The sequence below is a fragment of the Octodon degus genome, unplaced genomic scaffold (genome assembly GCF_000260255.1).
Source record: "Octodon degus isolate 3935 unplaced genomic scaffold, OctDeg1.0 scaffold00182, whole genome shotgun sequence".
NCBI lineage: Eukaryota > Metazoa > Chordata > Mammalia > Rodentia > Octodontidae > Octodon > Octodon degus.
In genome coordinates this window covers 189,677-195,064 of record NW_004524758.1, presented here as the reverse complement: position 1 = coordinate 195,064, position 5,388 = coordinate 189,677, and the positions used below count along the sequence as shown (strand labels likewise).

At 49.2% G+C, this 5,388-nt stretch overlaps 1 long non-coding RNA gene across 1 annotated transcript in view; it reads right to left on the bottom strand.

Annotated features, from left to right (window-relative positions):
* The window catches only part of LOC111813313, a 5,732-nt gene extending 1,974 nt beyond the window's left edge, over window positions 1-3,758 (bottom strand). The window contains exons 1-2 of the long non-coding RNA XR_002818609.1: window positions 3,688-3,758; window positions 2,092-2,311 (exon numbers count right to left, since the gene is read on the bottom strand). This is a non-coding gene — a long non-coding RNA (uncharacterized LOC111813313). The remainder of the gene's footprint in view (window positions 1-2,091; window positions 2,312-3,687) is intronic.
* Window positions 3,759-5,388: the final 1,630 nt, after the last annotated feature.

Genomic DNA, 5,388 nt, shown 5'->3' with positions numbered 1-5,388 from the left:
CTCCCTGCTGGATCATGCCCCCCATCCGCTCCCTGCTGGATCATGACCCCCATCCGCTCCCTGCTGGATCATGCCCCCCATCCACTTCCTGCTGGATCATGCCCCCCATCCACTCCCTGCTGGATCATGACCCCTATCCTCTCCCTGCTCGATCGTGCAGCCCCTCATCCATCTGGACCTGAGCAAAGCCCTGAGGCCAACCCCTCAACCTTTGTCCCAAGATTTACTACCTGGTGGTAAAGATAAGGAAAACGAGGACCCCCTGGGCCTGCTCTGGAAAATTCCAAAATCCCAGATAAGAATGTTTTTTCACCGAGTCTTCCAGGCCTGCCTGCAGTAACGATTCTTTGCCTGGAGCTCCTCAGGGCCTCATCTGTAGGGACTATGTCTCACACCACAAGAGTGAATTGTAGGAAAGGACATGTGCAGGAGACAGCTGATGGGACTCAGAACCACGTCAGGGGGCTGGAGAGATGGCTCAGTGGTCTAAAGCACCTACTTGAAACAAGCTTGGCGAAGCACAGGGACCTCGGTTCGATCCCCCAGCACCACATGCCAGCCAGCCCCGCCCCCTGGTGGGCTGAGCTGGCCACACACACACAGACACAATAAATAAATGTAATAAATAAAAATAAATATTTAAAAAAAAAAAAAGAACCACGTCAGTCACGTCAGCCATGTGCCCAATGAGGCACCCTAGACCCCTCAACATTTTAAATCCCTGTTATCCTCAGCAGTCCCACTCTTTCCTTTCCACCTGCCTGAACCTGCTCAGGCTCAGTGTACTTTCACCTCATTAAGATTTGCTGCTTCTTCCTCACCATCAGGTGCCACAACCACTGCTTTCTTCATTGCACACAAGGACATAAGAACCCGTCCAGGTTCCCTTCACCATGGTAACACCCATGTTACTGGACTTCGAAAGGCACGGTGCTTGCTGACTAGCTTGCCTCTGGCCATAGAGGAACTTGGGACAGCAGAAGAAGGCCTCTGGGCACATGCATAGACCAGAAAGACTGAGCCCTTCCATGCAGGCAGGAGCAGCACATGGGAGTAGGAGCAGGGACAATCACGCACGGGTATTCGGAGTGGAACCCGGGCTTCTTGGGTTCTTCTCTGGATACATTGCAAGTTCTCAGTTCCTAAGAGAGAGTTTTGTTTGGTTTATTTCACCATTTCTGCCAAGCAGAATTTCCATCTTGATTCAAGCGATCCAGAAAGCAGGCTTGGCCCCATCCAACTCTCCTCTCCCCACTCCTAGCCACTTTCTACTGAAAGAACTGCCTGGGCCACTTTGCTATTGAATTAGCCAAGAATGGGCCAGGCCCTTGCTTCATGGATTGTGTACCTCTAGGGCAGGGTCCAGTTTAAGGTTTGTCACTCACGCCCTGTGCTCTTTGCCTGAATTGATGTCACCCTCACGCAGCACTCCACAGAGCAGGTCTGGAAGAACAGGGCCTGTCTGTTGCAGAAGGAGAACCTGCTAGCCTTTCCTTGCAAGGCCTGTCAGCAACTGAGCTGCACAAAGCCCTGGAGGCCTGGAGCTGGCTCTTCTGTTAAGGAAAGCTAGCAAATCCGTACAGATGTTTCTCTGAGAGCTGTGCTGACCAGGACTCAGGGATTTAGCCCTGCCTGGTATCAAATAGCATGGGAAGCAAAGAATGCTCTTTGGGGATCAGGAAATATATTACATGAAATCACAATGTAAGTGTGTTCTTTTTGGATTAGGCAATGCTTTTCCCTTCTATTTTTCTTTATATAACCTTATCACTTAGTGGACTTTATTTCTTTCCCCTCTGCCTTCCTTGGCTCCCAAGGCCTGCTGTGGTTCTTCAGGGCCGACTAAGCTCACTGAGTGGCTGTAACTCACAAGGTTTTGAGCCTCTCCACTCCAGCCTCTCCTAGTAAGTCTTATTAAGGAACTTTAGGCCTTCATTTTCCTACCAATGTGGAAATTCTACTGAAGTTAGATACTTACAATCCAACAGATGGGGGTGGAGGACAGAGAGATTGAGAGAGGTTGGACCAGGTACAGTTCTCCAGAGAGGTACAACTGATGGTGTGAGCAGATAGAGATAAGAGGGGACTTACGAAAGGCATTAGTCCTTGTGAGCTTGGAGGCTGAGGAATCCCGCAGCATGTCATCTGCAACCTGGCGAGCCAAGGAAGTCAGTAGCCAGCTTCAGTTCAATTCTAGATTGAGGGAAAGTGATGGAAGCAATGCCTATTCCAAGGTCATAGGCCCAAGGACACAGGAAGCTGCTGGCCAAGCCCTGGAGTCTGAAGGCCAGAGAACTTGGGGTTCTGATGTCTAATGGTAGGAAAAGAAGGGAGTTCCAGCTCCAAAAGAGAGACAAAAAGTGAATTCAGCTTTACTCTGCCTAAAAAGAAACAAAGGTCCTCATCCTATCCAGGCCTATAGCCCATCGGCAGGTCCCCACCCAAGCTGTAGAGTGCAGACCTGTCTTATTCAGCCCGCCGAGTAAAGTGAGAGTCTCTTCCCAGACTCCTACAGAAACTATTCTTCCTCTGCTATCTATGTGTTTCTTAATTCAGCTGACTTGACAACAAAAATAACCACCACAATGGCTAATTCTTAAGCCGTGGGGCACAACCTCCTTCCCGCCTGAGTCTGTAGCCCTGTGAAGATGGCCACCACTGGCCTCCCTGTCACTCTGTCCCACCATGTTCAATGGACCACTGTCAGGATCAGGGTCTGCCCCACAGTCAAGCAGAGAAGAATCTGATATACTCTGGGATGTGAGAGAGACTCCTCACCTCTAACATTTTAGTAATAGACCTCAAACTTTAAAGGGAAGTCCCTCTAGAAGAAGAAGACTGAATTCATCTGTACTTATGCACAAGTGGCATATGGCTCATGGTCCTTTCTCAAGGAGAGAGAGAGAGAGAGAGACAGAGAGAGAGAGAGAGAGAGAGAGAGAGAGAGAGACAGAGAGACAGAAAGAGTTCACCCATTTGATTTCTAGCTCTGAGATTCTGTTAGAGAAAGGGCTAGGAGGGCAGAAAGAAACTATAGGAAGAACAAGAAGCACTGGATACCAGGAAAAGAAAGGCAGGGAAAAGACGAGGGTCTCCTTCACAATTCTGATGGCGCCTCTCTTTCTATGTGGCCCCCCTTTCTTTTTGCCTTCACCTGTTTGTCTCCAGGTTGGCCTACCCTATGCCAGGAGCTCTTTGGTGGGCAGGAGAAGCCAGGTTCTCTAAGGGGCAGACACACTCCCCATTCCCACCTCTGCTCCATCCATGTGTCTCTGTGTCCCACAATGCCAGGATTTTACATCTTCATGAACCAAGACATTTCAAAAGAACTAGAAGAAAAAGAAGCTAAGGAGGTGGTGAGCCCCAGGGCAGAGGAACTAAAAGTTACATAATGATCTGTTGACATCCAAATTAGTTAAACTATGTTAAATCAGATTAATGATGCCGCATACTGGGGCGTGCTGGCCTGTCTGATGGCCACGCATTCCTCCTCACCACAGGTGTGCCCTGCCTCACACTTCTCCAACCCTGAGCTGCTGGGCTCTGGCTGCCTCAGGCAGGAGCACAGAAAGCAGGGGCAGCATCTCCGGTAGAGGACAGATTCTACGCTGGCTGCAGGTCCGCAGTGGTTCCAGCTGTGGTGATGTGGCTGCTCTGAGTTCTAAGAACGGCGCCTCCTCTCTCTACCTCTGCTCCCAGAGCCAGCAGAGGATTCTTCTGTGGTTAATCTCCGGGTCAGCATATGAGCACAGCCCTGGCCTCTCTGTTCATCCAGCCCCACGTGAGCCTGACTCTGCAGCAGATGCCCGCTGCAAAACACGCAGCGACGGATACCACCTCTCACTCACCCACCTTAGCAATTTGCACACCGCATTTATCAACGTTGGCACACGTATACAAAACCTAGACTTTACAGGAAGCTCTTAGACTTCTTTAGGATCTAAATGTTTGCCTCTGTGTGTGTGTGTGTGTGTGTGTGTGTGTGTGTGTCTGTGTGTGTGTGTGTGTATGTGTCTGTGTTACTGGGATCAAACACACGGGGCCCTCTACCATGTAGCTGCATCCCAGCTTTTTTAATTTCTATTTTGACAGTGTCTTGCTAAGTTACCTAGGCTGACCTTGAACTTACAGTGCACCTTGCCTGGCCCACCTCCATGCTGGATTACAGCGTGTATCACCATTCCTAACCTATGACCTGAATCTTAAAGGAGAATGGAGACTGTTACGGTTTGTGTCTCGATGTTTGCCCAAAGCCTCCGGAACTCCTAGGTGGGCTTTTCAGAGCTGTCTGGATCTAGGATGTGATACTGTGATGACATGTAAGCGGCACAAAGCTAGTCCATGGAGCAGTTCAGCATGGCTCTGGCTGTGGTAACACTGTTCAAAAGGCTTCTAACCTGAATGAGATCAAAAGGAGAGGAGGCTGGCTGCTTCGCTCCTCTGCTCTGCCTCCTACTGCCCTTCCAGGGACTCTTTCTCCTCTGCGATGCCCACCGCACCGTGGAGCCAGCCAACTATGGACTAAAACCTCTACAGACAGTGAGCCGAAACATACTTCACCTTCAGCTTTGGGGGTTGGGTATTTTGGTTTAGCAATGAGAAAAGCAAGACAAAGATGCATGCAGAACAAAGCTACCTTTTTGCACTCACCTGCTTCAAAACTGACTGGAAGCACAGTGGCTAGGGTTCACCCCCCAGTGGGCCGTGCCTGCCCCACCCCCGGGGCATGCTGAAACAGCAATTGAGACTGGCTGTGGAGGTGCACCCCTGCACTCCCAGCACTTGGGAGGCTGCAAACAGGAGGCTCACTACGAGGCTGATCTACGTAGTCGGACCCTGTACCAAATACATTTTAAAAAATGATAGGAAAGAAGGATCTTGCCATTGCTTCCATGCACTTCCTTTCTGTTTGCAGTTTTGACACTCTGCTCATGAGCACAGGTGAAAAAAGGCCTTGGAGAAGGGTTTGGTGAAATCCATCTTCGCCTTCATCCCACCCAGCAAGACAGCTATATCTGATACTTGGGTTCTTAGGGAAAACCTCAAGAATGAGTTGCTGCCTCTTGTTTTAAAATATAGTATTTTCATTTCTGATTCCTTTGATTTTTCTTTTGATGCTGCTGCACCTTGTGGACATACATTTGTGCTATTTTAAAACTTGGTACAGATTCTGAGTGACATTGTCCTGTTTTTACAATTCTGTGATGCTTTAAAAAATATCGCTTTGGTCTACAGCCATACCATGGTGAATGCACCCTATCTCATCTGGAAGTATTGCTCTGTTATAGTTTAGATCTAAAATGCCCCTCAGAAGTCTCACATACTTGGAAGATGCTGTGCTCACCCATAGACTCATCCCTTGATGAGTTTAGAAGCTGAATAAGCTGT